The sequence below is a fragment of the Ochotona curzoniae genome, unplaced genomic scaffold, assembly GCF_017591425.1.
Source record: "Ochotona curzoniae isolate NIBS_2020 unplaced genomic scaffold, NIBS_Ocur_1.0 contig_1071, whole genome shotgun sequence".
Lineage (NCBI taxonomy): Eukaryota > Metazoa > Chordata > Mammalia > Lagomorpha > Ochotonidae > Ochotona > Ochotona curzoniae.
The window spans coordinates 4,553,433-4,576,721 of record NW_024464939.1 but is presented as its reverse complement, the minus strand read 5'-3'; the positions used below and the strand labels follow the sequence as shown (position 1 = coordinate 4,576,721).

Genomic DNA, 23,289 nt, shown 5'->3' with positions numbered 1-23,289 from the left:
ATACAATATAAAGTGAAACAAGCCACACACAGGAAGACAAATACCAAATGTTCTTCCATTATATGTGAGCTAGAATTTAAAGGAAAAACATGAAAAAAGAAAGAAGTGTGTGTGTGTGTGTGTCTTACTGAAAGATCATTATAACTGAAAATATAGTTTGGTCAAACTTTTTAATGTTTTATACTTTTACGAATGTGCTAATTAGAGCTCAGCACAATGGCCTAGTGTCTGAATCATTGCTTTGCACACACCAGGATCCCATATGGGTGCTGATTCATGTCCGGCCTACTCCATTTCCCATTCAGCTCCCAGTTTGTGACCTGGGAAAGCAGTCAAGAACAGCCCAAAGCCTTAGTACCATGCACCTGTGTGGGAGACCCAGTGGAAGCTCCTGGCTTCTGGCTTCAGACTGGCTCAGCTTTGCCCAATGCAACCATTTGGGGAGTGGACCAGTGGATCAAAGTTGTTTATTTCAGTATTGTCTACTCTCTGTAAATTTGCCTTTCAAATAAAAATAAAATAAACGTTTAAAAAACATGTTAATTAAAAACACAGTGAACTGTTTATAATCTAGTCTAAGAAAGGAAAGGGGGAAGGGAATAAGAGCTATAGAGAGTACAATATGGTATTGTAGGTAAAGCTGCCACCCATGACACCAGCATCTTATATTAGCACTAGTTTGTACCCCAACTTCTCCACTTCCAATCCAATTCTCTGCAAATAGGCCAGGAAAAGCAATGGAATTTGGCCCATATGTTTGGAACCTTGCCACTAATGTGAGAAGAAGTTCAGATGAAGCTCCTGGCCCTGGTTTTGTCTGGCAGAGGGCTGACTATTGCAGTCATCTGATTTATAACCAAGAGATAGAACAGTTTCTCTCTCTCTCTCTCTTTCCTTCTTCTTCTCTTCTTCTTCTTCTTCTCTCCCTCTCTATTTCCCTGTGCAATTCCAACATTCAAATAAATTAATAAAAGGGAAATAACGTTTGCGTGCCTATCTCCACTTTTGTCACCTCTAAACAAATCAGCCTTTCTTCTCACTTAAAACAATGTGTCTCCACTCACTTGTTCCACATCCAGAAATATGATATGGAGCTGTGATGGTAATGTCTGGAATGTTACAAAGGCCATACTTTGTAGAGATGAAAATGAGACCCAAAAGAGTTCCTGGTAGGTAGACTATATTGATTAGGAAACAACTAATTTTTGTCCATGAAACAAGGATACAGAGCTTTATTTGTGCCCAAGCCTCATTCACTAGAAGTTGTCAATGGAATCCAGCTCCCTGCTTATGGCCTGGGAAAGCAGTCATGGACAGCTCTTGGGACCCTGCACCCATGTGAGACCCTGAAAAAGCTTCTGGCTCCTGGCTTCAGATTAGCTCAGCTCTGGGCATTGCAGCCATTTGGGGAGTGGATCAGCAGAGCAAGATCTTTCTCTCTGTCTCTTTTTCTCTCTGCATATCTGCCTTTCCAATAAAATCAAATAAATCTTTTTACAGAAAGACAAGAATTCTACCAAAAAAGTAATTGTATGCAGGAATTAATTGGGCCATTGTTTTGGTAAAATTAATATAATGTTTTAAAGATTTGGGTATTTGTTTGAAAGACAGAGCCACAGAAAGAAAGGGAGAGACAGAACAAGATCTACTGATCCACTCCTGAAATAGCCACATTGGCTAGAAATGGCCCAGGCCAATGCAGGTGTCCAGAACTTCATCAGGACCTCCCACAAATGTGGCAGCAGTCCAAGTATGTGGGTTGCCTTATGTTGTTTTCCCAGGTGCATTAGTAGGGAGCTGGGTCAGAAATAGAACAGCTGGGACTCCAACCTGTGCTCATAAGGATGCCAGCGGCACGGGTGGGAGTGCAACCCATTGCATCACAGACCAGAAATGGAACAGCTGGGACTCAAATCTGTTTCCGATCAGATATAAGTTTTGCAGGTGGCTGTATTGTATTGCATCACAGCACTGGCTAATATCATTTCTATAAAAAATAGAAATCCATTTCACCATCTCATTATCTTTAACAAAGCAGCATGCTCAACTTTAAATACAGTTTATCTTTTGTATCAAAGAACTTGTGTGGTTTGCTTGTATTATAGTGATTGATATACTGTGAGGCTCATAGATTGAGACTTTAGTAAGCTGCAACTGAAATTTCCTAACCCCGATTCTTATTTACTGAAAAATCAACCTCTTTTTGCTGACTACTGTGGGCACTCAAGTAGTTGTAGGTGCAAACTGTTTTGAAGAGAACTTAACCCAAGTAACAATATTCAGAATGTATAACCATGAACAAGCCACTCCCACATTCTGTGCCTCGGTGATCAAAGGCATGAAATGGTAGTGACAAGAAAATTGGATTATGGTCGGTATTGGAAAAAGTATACACTGGAATGCTTTAGTTCTTGACAATCATTTAACACTAGAGCTGCAAAAAGTGTATGTCCATCTCATTTTGCACAAACATTTTTGCCCCAAATAACTTATCTGTGAAAATTCCAATTAATTTCTTATCCACATCCACTCATTCATCCCTAGGTTATAGAAATAGTCAACATATTTAAGGAAAAATGATTTGTTCTTTCATTGTATTGCATATTATTGACTATTTGCATCTTTCATTTTGAAATCATCTCTATCTACTCTCCTATGCATTTTTATATATACAAAGATTATTTGCCTGTATTTCCTATTACTTCCAGGTGATTCCAAATCTGCATAGACACAAAATGTTCAACTGTACTTTTTCATTTCCTCTCCATAAGTACTGTAGAAGGAAAGTTTTATTGTACCCACTTTGTGAGGAAGAAAATATATTTCCAAGTCTATCATCAAAACTTGGACCAAAGTTATGCTACTTCCCAAGATACTAATTAGAGGCTACTTACCTTGAATACAAACATGACCTCAAAGAGACAGGCTCAAAGGAGATATAAAGTTGTAAGAATGGCTTGAAAGGGACTGCATGACATGAGGGAGAGATTGGGTCAAATAACAGGTTAAGTATGGCTTTGCTTAAGTACATATAACACGAAAATTAAAAGTAGCAACTATATTGCACAGTAAAAACTTACATAACAAATGGTGGATTTTTGTGCAGCAACAGCACTTACGTTAGACTACAAAAGGCCCATTTGTTGGAAAAATCTGAGAAATTATGCAGTGAGGAAAAAAAACTTTTTTTCTTGACATTTATTAACATTATCTTCCCCTTTGGCATCATAGCAGTTATCATATATTCCTAAAATTTCAATTAAAATGTTCTCTTCCAGGGGATCTTGTCCAATATCTCCAGGGAGCTAAGTACATCCTCCGCTTTTGACTGATAGTGTTTGATTGGAACAGTGCAGTACTTGTTCCATTGTCTAATGATTTATTACCCATGTGTGTCTCGCACTGATTTATGAAAACACTGGAAAACAGGAAATTTGTTCTATGTGTTTTTTTGGATCCCATGAATTCATCTTGGTGTCTAACGCACAGCAGGTGTTTAATAGATGCTTACTGCTTGAATGAATAAATAAACGAACATTTCTAAAGAAGAGGAATGACAGTGTGTGATAAAAACACAAAGAATGGCTGGAGCGAGAGACTATTACAGGCAATCAAGTAGCTTATGTTATAAAATGTTCTATGAACTGGACAATATATTGGAAATATTCTGTTATATGCTGTTGCTGAATTAATTATTCTAGTCATATGATATGCTTCCTGTGATCCTTACACTTCAATATAATCCAATCAAAACTCAATGATGTGAGAGTATTAATTTAGTTTGAATGCACTTTGCAAATGTGGCAAATATTATTTAATCTGAATCAAAAGTTAACAGGCAAAAATTCTGTAGCAGTTTTTCTAATGAGGCTCATGTACCTGTGATGCAATAGGAAAACCCGAATAATATTAAACTGAAGTGTTCAAATTCTTGGAGAGTTTCTTGACACACATAGTTAAGAGAAAAAAGTCAGAATTTATCATGGAAAATCCATTATATTTGAAATCTACAAATAAAAATATCCCACCATGGTGAAAGTATAGCTTCCCCAAACTATTTCTTTTTATTCTCTGGCTTATCTACTAATATGTCATGAGAGTATAGCATTCTTTTAGGAAAAAAGAAAATAATTCCCATGGTCTTAACCATCCTCAAGTAATAGAAACTGAAACATGTGTCAAGCAATTAAGACTGCCCATTGCACCTAATGAATTGACCTGAATCAAACTGTAGCTGTTGTACCTGGTGAAATCATTGCATCTCCTTTCCTAAAAAAAAAGTCAAATCAAGAACAGATTGAATATAGACTTAAGCTTGACTAAATATTAATGATAAAATATGTTTCCTTTAAAATAACTTGTACATTTATGAAATCATCCACTTTTATGAGGTAAAAGGGGATCATTTAACTGATTCCTAATATTGCTCAATGAATATCATCAGCCACCGGCAAAAATCCATTAGTAGGACATCTCTACCAGAACGAAACACAAATCCAATGATCGCTTATATGCAACACTGGGAAGTTCAGGCTCCAGGCTGATGGAAATGATCCAGATGAGTGCCTCTCCTTAAACATTGAAAGGAAGACAGAATTGACACACAATTCCAAACAATCAACCTTTTCAAGTGCTATACAATGTTGCAAATTTTCATAAATAAATTAAGGTAGTAATCACTAATATAACTCAGTCATTATATAAGCCAATGAAGAAAGACTTAACCAGGAAGTACATGGAATAATAACGCAGAAAATGTAGATTATAGAATTTGAGTACAGATTAAAAACAGAAGCCATATTACTAATAACAGAGCTAATACACTTCATAAGATTTGATAATATCAGTATTACTCCCAAAGGTTAAATAATCCAAACTTGTTTTTGTTGTATTCAAATGATATGATGTTTAATTAAAATATTATCAAATCTGGGCCAGGTGCAGAAGCCTAGCAGCTAAAGCCTTGCACACGCCAGGATCCCACACAGGTGCCAGTTTGTGTCCCAACTGTCCTGTTTCCTGTCCAGCTCCCTGCTTGTGACCTGGGAAAGCAGTAGAAGACGGCCCAAACCTTGGGACCCTGCACCTACTTGGAAACCTGAAGGAGGCTCCAGGCTCCTGACTTCAAATCAGCACAACACAGCGCAACACTTGCTTGGCAAGTGAAACAACAGATGGAAGATCTTTCTCTCTGTCTCTCCTCCTCTCTGTATATCTGACTTTCCAATAAAAATAAATAAATCTTTAAAAATATATTGTCAAATCTGATTCTTAAATAGTATGTTTATTGGTTAAAAACTATCCTACATATTTCAAGGAATACCATTTTAATTCACTTTCCATGTGGAACGTTTAACCAAAATATTTTAAAAATTTTTTAGCTCTTTGCAATAAATCAACTTCTTGGAATGAAAAACAAAAATGAATAAAACTATTTAGCTCATATATAGTGGCCAAAGTATAACTCAATGACAGAGGTGGTATACACCATGGACTCTTAAAAAAATAATTCAGATTTTCTTTGTCAATAGCAATCTCTGAAAACATAATTTTGTCAATAGTGATCTCTGAAAAAAGAGAATCATTTTTTCTTTGTCAATAGTGACCTCTGAAAAAAATTTTAAAAATTTATGGGAAACACAACCTAGAAATTAACAGGCATAACAACTGAAGAGAAAGGTAAGATAAATAGTGAGGATATCGAAAGAAAAAGAGTAATCATGCAACAATGTATTAGCCAAACAGCCAAAAGAAAGAGAAATAGAGAGAAAATATATTAGCCAAAAAAGAATAATGACCAAATCACAGCAATCAAGAAGTTCCCACTTTACCTTCTAGAAATTTCTTGATCATGCCACCTAAAATATTCAAAGGTTTGAAACTCTCTTCATAATACGTACTTTGTTCTTCCTGATTTTCATTAATATCCTCTAGGCTATTTCCGTACTAGTTGGTCTCAATGTTTTCTATAATCCACATATGTATTTCTTCTGGCTACAAAAATATGCCAATAAAAAAAAAGGGTTCTTAGAATCTCCTCATCATTGCCATAGTTGTAAATTCAGTTTTGTGACTTCTGCTTCTGCTGAGTCTTTCAGAATGAGGGTCAGCGCAGATGATGTCATTCAGATAAACTAGGCATTATGGGAAAGCATTCACAAGTTAGAACAACAAATCTGTGAGATGGTTGTTTTCTGTGGTCCCTCGTTTCAATCACCAAATCCATGATCTGTCTTCCATTGTGCTTTCTGCCATATATATGCACGTTTATGACCTGAAAAAAATATATTGGCTGGACATTGCTGCCTCCCTAGTTTCCCACTCTACTGCTTATGTTTCATGATCATAGTCATCATCATAGAAAAACACTACTATGGCCACAAACTCTCTCCCAGCTCCCACAAAATGTTATCTTCTCTTGCCTTTTCAGGCCAATGGGCAGCAACAGCTTCTGCTATAGCTACTTTGATACTTCAAAAGTTTTGGGCAATTTACCTACTCTAGCCATACCACAGTGGAATGAGAAGGGCATTTTTTTTTAAAGTCTCAAAGACTGAAGCATGGTAACACACAGGAACTACAAGTAGCCCATAGTGATAGAGTGAGTTTGAGAAAAGTGATAGAACAGTTGTTGGAGAAGCAACTGCCAAGGTCTGGCTATGGTCTGCGTGTCGCCCCAGGTTTCCTATGCTGAAATTGAATTCCCATTGTGAAGTATTAAGAGGGAGGGCACTTAATTAAACTGTGACGCCTTTGGAGGAGTGGTTAACATTGGATGCATCATACAGCAGAACCCCATGACTGACTCCTGGTGACCATAAGAAGAGGGTTAGAGAGACTAGACACATGCACTTCCTGCTCCCACCCTTTGGACACTACTAGCAAGAAGGCGTCATGAGATGTGGCTTCTCCACCTTGCACATCCAGGACCATGAGCCAAAATAAACCTGTTTTCTTTATGTGGTAGTTAGCCTCAGGTATTTTCACTATCACTACAAACAAGCCTGATTAATACAGTTTCCTGACAAGCCTAGCAAAGACTTTGCATTCTTATCTGAAGTACATGGGAAGACCATTGGGATAGTAAGTTATCCTCACTGTTTCAAGGAGAAAGAGAGTCTTTACAGAAGGAGATCGGATTTGGTGGGAAGGGTCATCCCATGAAGATGGAGAAGGTATTGTAGAGTACTGTCAGAACTAAAATTAGACTTATCCTTACTCAACCAGTAGTATCAGCACAGCCAGAGGGGTAGTTAGCAAAGCACAGTCTGACTTTTCTCCAGATATTCTAAATCACAATCTGCATTTTAAACAAAATGCTAGGTGACAAGTAATGAGTATTACTTAATGAGTATTACAGCATTAGCAGATTCCAGAGACCAGGCAAAAGTATAGATGCTGGGCCCAGCATGGTAGCCTAATGGCTAAAGTCCTCGCCTTGAAATCGCCAGGATCCCATATGAATGCCTATGCATGTCTCAGTGCCTCGCTTCCCATCTGACTCCCTGCCTGTAGCCTCTTGAAAGTAGTCAAGGATGGCTTGGCCCAAAGCCTTGGGACCCTGCACCCACGTGGGAGACCAGGAAGAAGCTCCTGGATCCTGGCTCCTGGCTTTGGATTGGCTCAGCTCCGGCCATTGCGGCTACTTGAGGAGTGAATTGTTGCAACGAAGATCTTCTCTCTGTCTCTCTTCTTTTCTGTATATCTGACTTTCCAATAAAAATAAATAAACCTGAAAATGGAGAGAGAATAGATGCTGAAGGGCCTAGCAAATTAGGCTGAAGCTATCGGGCAGAGCCTGGAGTACTGTGACTGGAGGGTTTGAAGGATCCTGTCCAAGCGCTCCCAGAAAGCCACGACCCAATTCCTACTTCATGAAGGCTAAGTGCCGTGAGCTGTGAAATTTAACATAAAAAACAGAAGTAGAGGAATTTTTAGTAATATTTCAAACAAAATTAAACAAGTTAAAGATACTGTTAACAATGTGTTTTTGGACTTAAAGAAATGCTATTATCTGATTTGCAAGGATACTCACCCCATGTTGGTTTATATTCATTCTTCAGAAGCTCTGAAATGTCCTCAACAAAATGAGAAACAAAAATAGTCCTTGTAGCTGTGCATCAGTGAGTTGTTTATTCTTTTCATTCCTCATGTTCTACAGGCCAGGCTCAATTGCAAATGTGTTCTCTCAAGGAATGTAAATGTAGTCGATTACAGGGCTTTTCCCCATCCTTGTTTTGGCACAGAAGCTGTTCTCTCTCCTGCTTTTTATTGAACATAATGAATACAGATGTTCAAAATATGTCACAAGAAAAGGGGTCAGAATACCAGCAAAACTGACAATTCCAGAAAAAAAAATCATTTGAATATTAATTTTTAGTAAAATAATGTGTCACAAGAGGACTTTTTCTCTTGTTTCATTCATCTGGTGTCTTTTTCCTTTTTTTTTTTTAGTGTCAGTTTGGGACTCAAATGAAAAGACAGGGATAGCAGGTCTGAGGAACTTGAGAGTGCACAGGGAGAGGACATAGGTAAAGAATACTGCGTACAAAATGGTGGTAAACACATTCTGAAAGATCTCTTCCAGTTCCAGGAGAATTAGTATCAAGAAATGTGCAGAAACTCAGTACAGAGAAAAGGAAACTCACTAGAAGAACTGAGAGCCAAACACAGATAACCAGGAGACCAGTCAGGAAGGGTCTTACTCCTCCTGCTGACAAGCCTGTTCTCCCAGACACAACCATGTCCACACCCATCCGCGTCATGAGCATTTCTCATCTGCAGTGGTATCCTACATGAATACACATGTCTCTTTTGTTCAAACCTTATACTATTCCCCAACAGGAAGCCATTCTTCACAGAATAGCTAGAGGGTAAATCTTGTCACTTCCTTGCCAAGAATCCTTCAAAGACTCCCTTAGGCATTATAGATGAAATGCAAATTCTTTATTATTTGGCTCAAAACTCCACCTACTGGCCCCACCATTTTCCTTTATGCACACAAAATGCCTTGTTTCTGTTCCTTCAACATGTCAGGCTGTTTCCTATCTCAATCAAATATTCTCTCTGCTAAAATGTCCTTCTACTTTCTACTCCAGCTCATGATTGTGAGCTTCTTATTTATGTACTTATGTATTTATTTATTTATTTATTTATGCTTCTGTCAATAGAATATTACAAGAGGGACTGTCTTGATTGTTCCTATATAGTAACCTCTGTTTTGGGCTAGTTTTTATAACACTATCCTATTCGCATAATTTAATATCTTCTAACTTTGTGCAAATGTATATTTATTTGCTTGCTTGTTATATGGTTCTTGTACTAATTTTCAATTGCTGTAAAGCAAATCCAGCAACCTAACCCACATTCATTATTTTACAGTGGCTATAGGTCAGGATTTCAGGTGGGCTTACTCCCAATTTCTGCAATTAAAGCCGGCAGCCAGTAGCGGGGGTCATACCACGAGGCCTCACTAGAGATGAGCTCATGTGTTCAAGTTTACTTCAGTTGTTGGAAGAATTAATTTCCTTGAAACTCAAAGACCAAGGGCACCAGCTCTTGCTGAATGTCACCTAGAAACTGTCCTCAGTTTCTTTACCACATGTGCATCCTAACACGGGCAGCAACAGGGAACATCTCTAGACTAAATCTGCTAGCAAGGCAAGGTTTTATATAAGATAAAATAATAAGAATAGAATTACATTAGCTATTCCATATTCTGTTGGTCTGAGAAAAAGTCACAGGTGCACTGACATCTAAGTGCAGCGGATTATACTTGCATAAGAGTATGAACATCAGAAGTAAGTAAAAGTCAGGGCCAAATGAAGCTGTCCTGCCCAGTACACCATCTGACTCCCAATGATTCATAACGGTCTCACTTGCAAAACACATTCAGTCCCCTAAAATATCCCTATTAAAATATCCTATTTTTGTATCCTAACGTAACATCAGTTCAAAATCCAAAATCACACTTGTCTAAGCCAGGTCCAGGTAAGGAAAATGGCCTTCAGTTTACAACATTAAGTACAGTTCCAGGGACACAATTCTTTCTGTGAATGTATAAAACTAGAGACAAGTTACCTGTCACCATATATTCCATCTCAAGTATTACCTCTGAAAAAAAATATAAAATAAGTCAATTTTGGTTATGCTTTATCTCCAGAATAGGCACTAGATCTAACGTCAATAGATGTTTAATAAGTACTGTGATTAATGAGTGTGTAAGGCTACTTCAAAAGCCTGTGAAAATGCATAGTGTCTTTTAATTCCATTTTCCCATGAACTCTTTAAAGCTTTACTTTAAAGTACAACAGAACTCACATGAAGTACACCAGCTGATTCTGAGGTGTGACAAAGAGCCCAGATACAGAGAATAAGGTACAAGGCTAGAAAGCAAATCAAAAGTAAAGAATAATGCAGTAATTTGAACACTGGAGGAAAGCACAGGGGTAGGAAACCAGGAAGGAAAGAGTGAAGTATCAGAGCATGTTACCGAACCAGGCATGATGTCATTTTATAAATCTATTTAACAAACACCAGAAACGCTGGTAGTGATACAGAGACAAAACAGGAAAAAAAAAAAAAAAAAGAAAGAAACCTATCCCTATCCCCAAAGAATTTACAGACAGCAAACACTGGGATTACCAGTTAAGAAGCCTGTGTCCACCAACAGCTGCCAGAGTTCCTCCCCTAGCTCTGGCTCCTGACTGCAGCTTCCAGCTAATGTGCACCCTGGGAGTCAGTGGTGATGGCCCAAGTTATTACGACCCTGCCATACAGACTAAGTCCTAAACTGAGCCACCAACCTCCTGCATGGGTCTCAGACAACTGTCTATCTAGGGCATGTTGAGAATAAACCAGCTGATGGAAGTGTACTCTTAGAGACCTAATACAAGATAATAAACCTTACAATTAGTAAGCAGAGAATTAACAAAAGCACATGGCAGAAATACTAAGCCCCACATGTGGGAGCTTCAGGGAAATAATCCCAGAGACTAGGACCACTAAGCTTTATCTTGAAGATTTAGTAGGAAATAACGCAACTACCACTTGAGTAGTGATGGAAGCTACAGAAAAGACGGACAATGTTTCAGAAACAAAGGGAAAAATATGCATGTTCATTTTGAGGGACGAAAAAGTATATGGCACAATAAAGGAATTTTAAAGGGCTATTGTACAGATTATCACAAGGAAAAATGTTAAAAGGTTAGGTGGGACACTTGGTCACAAGTGGAATTTGAATTTTATTCTAAGAACACTGTAGAACTATAGAATTCTAAACAAAAAGTTAAACTTTTATCTTAGAAAGTTCACTCTGGCTCCATTGTGCAAAATGGATCAAATGGGAAGCATCTAAATATTATGAAAAAGTCAGAGGAAATTGATACTGGAAATTAAGAATTGGAGAGGGTTGAAAATGTAGCAGCAGAGAGAATAGGAAAATGAACTGAATAATACCTGGGCGGTAAATGGATAGGAAGAATTATAGATTGCCTGAACCCAAGGAGGATTAAGTGAAGGGGGTATAGCAACTGACAGAGAAGAGACAAGGGTAAGTGCCAATTGCCTGACTCTCAACACTAGATGGACAGTAGTATGATTTGTTCAGATAGCAAAGAATACAAGAGAAGAGATGCAGGCTGGGACCCAGTCGGGATGTAGATGCAGCACACTGGACTACTTTGAGTTGTCAGTGGGACTTCCTGGTGGAAAAGCCTGGAAGGCAATTGGATGCACAGGTCTATGGAGTTCAAAAGAAAAATTTGACCAGGTCCCTAATTTTCTCTAGTTGATGAAAAACATTAGCTAAAGAGTATAATTAATAAAAGATTGGTAGTGGAAAACCTGAGAGATAAATGTTGCCTGATGAAAAATCTAAATTTCATACACAAGAGATACAGCATATTAGTCTCTTACATATTTCTCCTGTTTTGCATTTATAAAGCTATGTTATAATATGTGGTACATCAGTTTAGACATTTAGTCACACAAGGCAAATTGAGCTCCTCTCTGCTCCCAATGGAGATATTAAAGCAGCAGTATTTTACAGTGTTATAAATCCTGCAGCTAGCACAGCAGAGTAGCAGGTTAAGCATGTTCCTGCAGCGCTGGCAATCCTATGGGTACTGGTTCCTGTAACAGCTGCTTCACTCCCAATCCTGCTCCCTGCTGATAGCCTGGGAAAGCAGCAGAGAATGGGTCAAGTTCTTAAGCCTGTGACCCTATGTGGGAGACCCAAAGGAAACTCATGGATCCCAGCCTAAGAGCCGCCAGCTCCAGCCATGGTGGCCTTTTAGGCAATGAATCAGCATATGGACTATCTCTCTCACTCTCTTTCTGTCTCTCCTTCCCTCTCTGCAATTCTGCCTTTCTAATAAAAAATAAAATTTTAAAAAATTATAAATACTAAGAACAAAGGAAAAGTAACAAGAGTAAGTTTAAAAATGTCAACATGTGTTAACTTGTGAAAGAAAATAGTGTGGAGGTCCTTGACTTCATACGTAAAAGGGATCTTACGTGCAAGAGTTTACATCTGGGTGCAGTGTTGAACTCAGGTTTGTTTTTTTTTTTTTTTTTCTGTGTACTACCAGAAAGGTTTGAGACATGAAGCCTATGGATGAGTCACAGCATGGTACAGGACATGGAACTGGTTGAAAACTGTTGGGCCCGGCGCGCCGTGGCGCAAGTGGTTAAAGGTCCTCGCCTTGCACGCCCGGGATCCCATATGGCCGCCGGTTCTAATGCCGGCAGCCCCGCTTCCCTTCCAGCTCCCTGCCTGTGGCCCGGGAAAGAGGTCAAGGACGGCCCAAAGCTTTGGGAACCTGCACCCGCGTGGGAGACCCGGAAGAGGCTCCTGGTTTCGGACCGGCATAGTATCGGCCCATTGCGCTCACTTGGGGAGTGAATCATTGGACAGAGGATCTTCCTCTCTGTATATCCGCCTTTCCAATGAAAAAACAATAAAAAAAATAAATCTTTAAAAAAAAAAGAAAACTGTACTAAACGAGCAGATCTCCTTCCTTCCTCATTCTTCAGAATCAGATTAATGCCTTTCCTAACCACTCCCAGGATCTGGATGCTTTGTCTGTGAGAAACGTTATCTACAGATAACTGAGAGTGGAAACACCAAGAACAAAGGAGAATAAAGGTGCAGAAGTTATTAAAATAATAATAATTATATGAAAGCACATGAGTAAATTTCTGTATATTTTACTATAACTTTCCCAATAGTATTTATATGTAATATGGCAGTCATAACTTAATAAAATTTAAATTTGCTTAATAAAAGACCATTAAACGTTTGGGAAAAAATCGTCTTTGTTCAATTTCTGTTTTGTTTTATTGTAAGAAGGGAAAAATGTGTAAAATTATCCAACTTTTTTGACACCAGTATCCTTGGGGTGATTTGTTCTACTTTGATAATGATGGAAAGGAAGGAAAACAGGGTACTACAGTCAGGTACTACAGACCTGCCGACTTTTTAGGGCCATCAATAAATAGTAGAAGCATCAGCAAGGAGTGAAGTCTTAAGTTCCCCAGAAAATGTGAATCTTCTTTTTGAATTCCTTTTTAATTATGCCTCCAGTGGAGAATTCACCTAATGAAAAGATTTGGGGAATTCTTCAAAACCAAGGGTGTTGACAGGGAGGGGGCGTGCAGAACAGAAACTCAGCCCTGCTCTGCCACGTGACTGCAGTCTTCACCCAGCACTGAAAGTCCTGCTTGCATGGTCTTTCCTGAACTCTGCCTTGAAGGGGCTGCAAAGCACTTCCCACTCATCCATGTTTTAACTTGCTACACTCAGCCTTGACTAGCATCACCTCCAAAACTCAGAGGACAAAAGAAGGACTCTTGTCTTTAACTGCTACCCAGAATCTGGTGGCCCACACCCACTATCCAAATCTGCTTGGCTACTTTTTTGTTGACCTAAATCAGTAAACTTGAGACCCTGAAACTGCTTGTAACATCATGGATCAGAGCTGAATCTCTGTTCATAGCTCTGTGGGCTTGAGCAACTTCACCCACAATCCTTGTGCCTTCCCACTCTGCCTCAGACCTGCCCCAGTTTTTTTGTGCTAAAGGATTCCAACTTCTATCTCTGGACTAAATCTTCCCAAGTTTTCCTAATCACCTTAAATGATTTCTTCATTTATCCTCTAACACTTTTTTTCTTTTGTTTTATTAGATTTGTTTCCATCAATTGCACTTTCAGGCAGCTCACTTCAGTTTCTTTCATATTCATAATATTCTGTGCTTCTGAAATTATGTATTTATGAAAACAGACACACACTCAAAAACACACTCGCAAAAGTGCTCATTCCTAGATGGTAGTTTTACTGTTACCATAGAAACATATCAGTTTCATATCAATTGAGAGAGATGAATCATGGCTCATAAATATTTATTTTATTTTACATTTGAGTATTCTATTTTTAAGATCTGTGGGGAAAAAGGATATTTGTTTTCAATTTCTTTTCAACTTAAAATCTTCCTTTTAAAGATAGCATTTTGTTTTCACTCAAAATACTATGACACACTTAATGGATATGGATCACTATTATTCTAATGATGTAGTTCCTCATATGTAAATATGAGATATATTTATATTCTCCATATATAATCACAAGATATATAAAGTCCTAATATATATAAAATTCTGGTGTATCATTAATTATTGCTCTTTGCTGGATATCTTTTAACCAATATACTCATCTCTAGAATCATACATGGTTATTAGGGACTCTTAGTTACAAGGGCAAGGGATATATGTGTATGTTACCAACTTAAGGCAATAGAACGATTCATATGGCTAAAGAAAAATATCACCAAGTCAAAGTAATTCAGTAAGAATTAAGTGAATTAATTCAGTGAGTACAGGATTAATTTAGTTAGAACTAAGTGTGTTTTGGAGGGTGTTGAGTGGGGCAGGGAAATGGTTCTTAACAATCCTTTACAGGTTTGGATCACTTTTCAGTCTCCAAAGCACTCCACAAACATTCAACCTCCTTCGTTGTAGAAGCAACTATTTTTGCTCAATTTTCTTTTCTGTGCTGCATTAAAAAGTCAGAATAGACTCAAATATATTTCCCCAAACCTTCTAAAAGCCTGAAGCCTCAGTTGTTCTTGACTTCAAATAAATGAAGTCATTTGTTGTAGTTATTATTGCTTCATACTAAATATTACTCTTTCACCTTTTACAAAAATCAAACCTAAATTAATCAAAGATCTAATAACTTGATATCATCAGATGACTAGAGGAAAATGTTGGTGTCACCATACAAGATAAAGGTGTACACAAAAACTTCTTGGAAAGGATTCCAAAAGCACCAGCAATCAAAACAAAAATCTACAAATGAAATTACACCAAGCCAAGAAGCTTCTGAAATGCAAAGGATGCCATCAATAAACTAAATTACAGTCCACAGAAAAGGAGAAAACATTCGCAAAGTATGATAGTTGCAGAAGATTAATATCCAGACTCCATAAAGAGATCAAGAAACTTAACAAAAGAATCCAATGAAGAAATGAACAAGAGACTTAGCAGGCATTTCTCAAAGGATGAAATTCAAATGACCAAAAGCTCAAGTTCACAAGGCATCAGGAAAATACAAATAAAAAAATTCATTGAGCTTTCACTTCACCTTCATTAGACTAGGTATTATATGAAAATCAAAGCACAATTAATGCTGGCAAGCTTTTGGAGGGAAGTAGACAGGGTCGGGCTGGACTACAATACCTATCGGTTCACGTGGAAGACAGGGCTGGAAACAGAACTGACCTAGCAATTGCAACCACCAGCATATGCATAAGCTGATTGGGGCAATGGTCTGTGTTGGACCCTGTACTGGCATACACACACAAGAATCAGGTCTGGGATCACCTCAGACGAAATTTCTTTGGGGATCCCTCCAACTGAACTGCTGATCTCAGAACCCCCAACTGTGGAGGGACTATGTCAGTCAGTGGATTCGGAATAGATTTCATTGCGATTGGAACGACGAGATTGGCAGCAATTCAGAACTGTTGAACTATCAAAATTGCTTGAGCAGGACCCTCAGAGCATGCTTCACATTGGGGACCTGGGATGGGTGGGAGGCTGTTTCTCTGTTTCTCCCCTGACCCCAGATACAGGGGGGGAAATGATGATATTAGTGTGAAAACAATGGTATTACTCATTTTCCTGTAGCCCTTGACCCTTTGTGCCTTAAGTAACTAAGTAAGATTATTTAATAAATAAATAAATACATAAATTTTTTAAAAAAGGAAAAGGTACCGTAATACATTGTTGGTGGGAGTATAAACTAATATAACCGTTGTGGTAGACACTATGGAGATTCTTCGGAGATCTGAAAATAGATCTACCATATGACCTACACATCCCACTTCTGGGAACTTATCTAAATGAAATGAAATGAAATCAGCATGTAAGAGAGTTATATAGAAGCTCAATTACAACAGTAAGCTGTGCAACCCCAATACCCATCAACAGAGGACTAGAGAAAGAAAATGTGGTAAACAGAGTTTGGAGTGGTGGCATGATAAAGATAATCCTCTGCCTATGGTGCCAGCATCACGTATAGGCACCAGTTTATTTTCTGGCTGCTCACCTTTTGATCTAGTTCCCAGCCTATGACCTGAGAAAGCAGAGGAGCATGGCTCAAGTCCTTTGGCCCTGCACACATGTAGGAGATCTAGAAAGGAGCTCCATACTCATCGCTTCAAAGGCTCCTGACCTGCAGTCATTTGGGGAGTGAACCAGTAGATGAATGATCTCCATCTTTCTCTTACATTCTTTGCCAGTTTCTTCTTCTCCCTGCAAATCTGCCTTTCAAACAAAAATATATAAATCTTTTTAAAAACGAAAATGTAGTAAATATATACCATGAATACTACTAGTCATAAAAAGGTTAATTCATACAATTTGCAACAAAATGAACCCACCTGAAAAATCAATAAGCCAATCCCAAAAAGACAAATATCGTATTTTCTCTTTCAACAACTATCACACACAACACAGAAAAATTTACTTTCTGTAAGAGAGATGAGCATACTGGGTATTAACTGCTATATATACAGTGTTTTTATTCCTCAGTGATAGTGGGGATTTTATTTTTATTTGTTTATTATAATTGTATGTTATTTTATATGTTTTCCTTTCCACCTACCTACCAAGAATGAGTTTTATGGGTATTTTTCTTGATTTTTCAGCAAACAGGGTTGAGTAAATCATGTTTCCTGACTGTTTAATTATTTATTGGTACTGATTCTTGCAAATGCTTCTTCAATTTTATTTTTTGGGCCCAGCACAATGACCCAGTGGCTAAATCCTTGTCTTGCAAATGCCAGCATCCCATATGGGTGCCAGCTCATGTCTTGGCTGCTCCTCTTCCCATCCAGCTCCCTGCTTGTGATCTGGGAAAGCAGTAGAGGACGGCCCAAGACCTTAGGAGCCTGCACCCATGTGGGAGACCTGGAAGAAGCTCCTGGCTTCTGGCTTCAGCTCTGGATGTTGAGCCACTTGGGGAGTGAACCAAAGGAAAAAAAGTTCTTTTTCTCTGTCTCTCCTTTTCTCTGTAAATTTGTCTTTCCAATGAAAACAAATAAGTAAAAAAAAAAGAAAATTATTTTCTTCATATCCCCTACTTCCACTATTTTAACAAATGGAGAATACTGGGGTTTAATATATTCTTTTCTGCACACATTTTTAAATAAAATTTAATTATTTTATTGGAAAGTCAGATTCACAGAGAGAAGGAGAGACAAAGTTCTTCCATTCACAAATTCACTCCCTAAATGGACAAACCAGCCAGAGCTGAGCTTATTCTCATCCAGGATCCAGGAGCCAGGAGATTCTTCTGGGTCTCACAAGAAAGTGCATGGTCCCAAGGCTTTGGGCCATCCTCTACTGCTTTCCCAGGCCACAGGCAGGGAGCTGGATGGAAAGGGGAGCAGCTAGGATACAGACCAGCACCCATATGGGATCCTGGCACATGCAAGGTGAGGACTTTTGTCACTAAGCTACCACACCAGACCCTCTGCACACATTTTGATAAATTATGCTCTAATTGGTGGCAGATATTTTTAATAAAAACATTGATATTCTGTGATACATTCATTATATTCCCCTTTTCTTCACAGGCATGTTTTTATGATCTGCTTATAATTTGTTACATGCACTCTTAATTGTTACATAATAACTCATAATATACAATTACCACATTTTGCCCACAGGTTTAGTTAATCTGGATTATTATAATAAATTGGTTTAAATATATATTGCTCATAGTTACAGAAGCTGGAAGCTTGAGATCAGGGTGGTGACCATGGCATCACAGTCAGTTAAAGGGCCTTCTCCAGGTGACATAAAATGGACTATATTTGTGTTACCCCATAAGCAAGAGAATGAAAGTGTTTTCAAGGGTCCCTTGGACAAGGACACCAATCCCATTCACAAGGGCTCCATTTCCATGACATAATTGCCTCTCTAAAGCCCCTACATGTTACTACTAATACTTTGAGGATTAGGACTTCCACAAATAGATTTGGAGTGGACACATGTTCAGTCCCTAATGCCTATCTATCATCTCCTAAAATAATCCTGTCAATTGGAATTTCCATCAACAATAACAGTTCGATAGCACTTCCACTCGCATGTTCTGACTTGTGGTTCTATGGCAGAACATTTCTGGCTGTCCACCCAGAAGCAGTAGTGCATGCAGTTAATTTGAATAACCATTGCCACAATGTTGAGTGGCCACCTCAATTCACACTATCTCTAATGAGTTTCATCTCTTCAAAACACTTTCTTCTGATTAAATCATTCAATGACTCATAGACCATACAGGAGCATCATTTTCTGCAAGAAGCTTCTTGATTTTCATTTCTTCAGCTACACGCTAATCATTTAGTAGCATATTATTTAACTTTATGGTGTTGTTAATTTCCTTTTTCTTCCTGATGTTGATTTTGTTTTGTGGCTTTTCATTTTTTTAAGGGGATGTATAGTAATTGTGTAATGGTGACTGTCATATCTAGTAACATGTTATTTAATTTCATGGCATTGTAAATTTCTATTTTTCTTTCTATTGTTGATTTTGTATTATGACTTTTCATTTAAGGCGATGTACAGTAGCTGTGAAATGGAGACTAACATATCCAGATGTGAGGATACAGTGTAGTATGCATCTCTACTTCCAGACAAAGATGGACTTACAATGAAACTGTTTACTATATCATGACAATAAGATGCTGTGCCTTTGTCCATGCCTGCAATGAAGGACATATGACTGTGTATGAAGAACTATACTTTAGTAGTGATATAGAGGAATGAGGTGGGGGAAAGGGGGAAGTTGGGATTGGGATAAGGGAAATGCTAGGAACCTATGGAACTGTATCATAAAATGATAATAATAATAATAATAAATAGATATACAAAAAATAAATAAAATTTTTAAAATAAAATTTCATCTATTTTCATTTATGAAGTACCTCAAAAGGTTCATGGGAAATGAAATTTAAAGATTCGTTGGTACAATAAAGTTTTTAAGCATCATACATGAGGTTTTTGAAAATTCCCTTTATTTGTGAGTTTAAAACATTTTATCAAAATAAACTTATCTTTTAATTCCAATTGTCCATTAATTTTTGAAGCACCATAATATTATTTTTTAAAATGGTGCAGATAGATTTTCTCTTACTAGGGTAAGAAATGAGAAATCATACTGTAACATGATATTGGGATTTTTACATTTCCTCTTTCCATGCATTACTTATTCATGCTCTGTCCATTTTTGCCTATTGTTTATTTTTTTTGGTTCATTCTTGCACATTCTAAATATTAGTGAATTATTAGTTTTAAACTTCAGATATATATTTTTCATGATGTTTGTTTTCTAGATCTAGCCTAGCAATTTAAAATCATGGAATTTCATTTTTTCTGATTTTCAAGAGTAGGCAGCTGCCATCAAGACATTGACAGTTGTATACTACCTTATGCTAGTTGCCACAGATTGAAGAATTAACCCTTGCTCACGCTGGCTCAGAAACTTTTTCTCAACGGAAGACCAAATCACAATTCCAAAAAGTTACTTAAGACTAATAAACTTGAATGAAAGTTGCATCTTAAAATTCGTAGAAATAGCCTACAATCTACTTATCTGATCAGAACTTTTATCTCCAATAGGAAAATATTTGCTTGGGAAACCTAAGTGACACAGAATTTTCTGGGGCTTTCCTAATGAAGAGAGCCTTTAAGATGAGCCATCCCAAGGTACCCATCTCCACCAAAGCATAAAATTGACCAGAAATTCAATAGGACGCTTCCTTTCTGTCTTCTTAGGGTCCTTCTCCCCACATATGACATGGACAAATGGAACAATTCTCTTAAGTTTGATTCCCATTTTCCTATGTATGCAGAAAATGTTCTATATTTAACACTGTCTTTATGTAGTCGGAATAAAAGATGTCTTTTGTTACTGCCTCACTCATCGAGTTCTAATCCTAAGAATACCTCCTGGACAGCATCGACATTTTGTAGTTTAGAAAAGCAAAGCATTGAATATCAATCTTTTTGTGGAGCAATCATATCATCATTGTTTATCTGATATTGATTTTTTCACCTCCAAATGTAGAAGGCCCTTTAGTCCAAGTCACTTTTCTGCATCAGTAGCCATCATCATTGCAGAATCTGAAGTGAAGAGCAGCTTTCAAAAATCATACAGCTACGGCTGCGTGATTTTTGGTCAGGTTGGCTCAACTTGCTGATGCCGGAATCCCATATGGGCACCAGTTCATATTACGGCTGCTCCACTTCTCATCCAATTCTCTGTTTGTGGCCTGGGAAAGCAGCAGAAGATTGCCCAAAGCTTTGGGACCTGTCTGCATGTGGGAGACCCAAAAGAAAATCCTGGTTCCTGGTTTGGGATCGGCTCAGCTCCAGCACTTGCGGTCATTTGGGGGACTGAAACAGCAGATGAAAGATATCTGTCTCTGCTTTAGTTCTCTCTGTACATTGTCTTTCCAATAAAAATAAATAAATCTTAAAGAGATAGAGATAAGGAGAGAGAGAGAACATACAACCAGGGGCCCAGTGTTGTAGCTTGTGGATTAAGCTGTCGCTTGCTGTACCAGCATTTCATATGGACACCAGTTTAAGTCCCAGCTGCTTCCATTCCAATCCAGCTTCCTGCGGATGGCCTAAAAGAGCAGCAGAGGGTGGTCCAAGTGCTTGTGTTTCTACACTTCCTTGAGAGACCTAGAAGCAACTCCTGTTTCTTGGCTTCTGCCTGGCCCAGCATCGCTGACTGTTCATTTGGGGAGTGAACACTAGATGAAAGATCTCTCCTCTCTATGTTTCTCCTTGTTTATTTGCCTCTACCTCTAATTCTGCAATTTAAATAGAATATAATTCTAAAAAATATCACACAACAAGAATGTCATTGATGGAGTTCAATGATGCCAAGATGAACTTTCACAGTGACATCACAAGCCAACGTTCTACTTTGTTATCCAGAGCCCCCTCAGATGTTGGCCTTTCACGTTATCACAGTATTTTCATGACAAAATGGCCAAAAGAAAATGTGACATTATGTCATACTGGAGCATTTTTCCTCTTTTTTTCTAAATCAAATGTGCTAATGAATTCAACATTAGCTTAGCATCCTTAATTTTACATAACAGTTAAGATACCTTCCTATGAGAAAAATTAAAGCCAAAAGAAAATTAGTTTAAAGCGCTGGTTCTCAAATTCAAGTCCCTAGGTTACTGCATTAAAGCTTATAGCACACTTGCTAACATTACAATTATATATGTACTTAGCAATAGGCAATTATTATTTTGTGCAATGAACCAGGCCAAACACCTACCACATAGCTTTGAAAATAGAATTTTGAGGGCAGAATTGACCTAAGACCACATCCACTGCTAACGAGTCAGTTCTTCATGAACTATGCATTTTTTTTTTTTACGAGATAATCAAGTAAATCAGGACTTCCATGTTTGGAAATCATTGTTATAAAGCAATTACATGGAAAACTACAAGAACAAAGAAACCAGAGAAGAGCAATTATGGAAATTCTAGCTGTCCCAAACCATTGTGCCTTGAGGAAATAATGAAAAGAATTTAGCAAAGAAGGGGGCAAAGGGACATTAGCAAAAAGAAAAAGCAAAACTGACAAAAAAACCACTGACCTTTCCATCTGAGTTCATTCACACGTGATTCAAGCAATGGTTCTCTTTATGGTTGTCGCTAAGCCACCTTGTGTGAGCCCATCAGTAGTCTTCACTTATGAATATCCCTCATCATAGGACAAAGTGTTACACCTAAAAAATGGAAACAAAAATAAGTAGTAATAAGCACAGATTTATTTCTTACTAACTTTGGCAAATGAGGTACATTCAAGTAAAACTCTAAAATAGGCTGAGAATTTTCATGACATGCAAAAGATGAACACAATTGTGTACTTTGCAACTGATGAATTTTCCCAGGCAGGCGATGGCGGGAAAACATGCAGGCAAAATCATTCCAAGGAAAAGCTGCTATGAAAAAAAAATGTTGTGGAGAAAAAATGTAAGGTATGAACAGAATTTGGTTTGGATTTCATGAAAAAGAACAGGAAATGAAACTAGCAAGCAAACAAAGGGAGAAAAAATGGGAAATGAAATACACTATACCCTAAGGAGCAAGAGACAGAAAATCTATATAGCAATGAATAATCCCTGTGTCAGAGAATCTATACTAGTCCAAAAAGGCCAATTTGGGAAGCAGCAGCAAAGACAGGAAAGATTCAATCACATTAGTTATTGAAAAGAAAAGTAAAAGCAACATAAAGACAGGAAGTATGCATCTGACTTCTGTGTTAACGACTACAGACTGAATCCACTGCCTCCTGTATTTCCAGTAAATTTTGATTTTTCAGGTTTGGGATAAAGTGAAAGAAGGACAGACCTTTATCTTTCCCCTAGTTCCCCTGCAGAGTGATCATTAACCACCCTACTACATATGTCCCACCCAATTATCTTCACCCATCCTGACACAGTCTGCCTCACTTCCCCTTTGCTCAGATGTGAACAAATGCCACAAGAAATACTGAAGTGAGAAACACATGGGCCTCGGGTGGGATTTGGGTTATTCACAAAGCCCACACATCCTCTCTGTCCTAGCCCCAGGCAGACCCTGTTCATTTTTCCATGGGGTGCATCAGCTTGATTCGGCTGAGAAATGCCCAGAGAGCTGAGAAATTATTAGTTCTGTGCATTTATGTGAAGATGTTTCCTTATGAGTTTGACATT

General features: G+C 38.0%; 1 long non-coding RNA gene across 1 annotated transcript; it reads right to left on the bottom strand.

Annotated features, from left to right (window-relative positions):
* Positions 1-5,843: 5,843 nt before the first annotated feature.
* LOC121166152 lies at positions 5,844-22,208 on the bottom strand. Its single transcript, XR_005885347.1, has 3 exons — positions 22,189-22,208; positions 8,036-8,261; positions 5,844-5,994 (listed from the first exon to the last, which is right to left on the bottom strand). It is a non-coding gene; the product is annotated as an uncharacterized LOC121166152 (long non-coding RNA).
* Between the last annotated feature and the right edge of the window lie 1,081 nt (positions 22,209-23,289).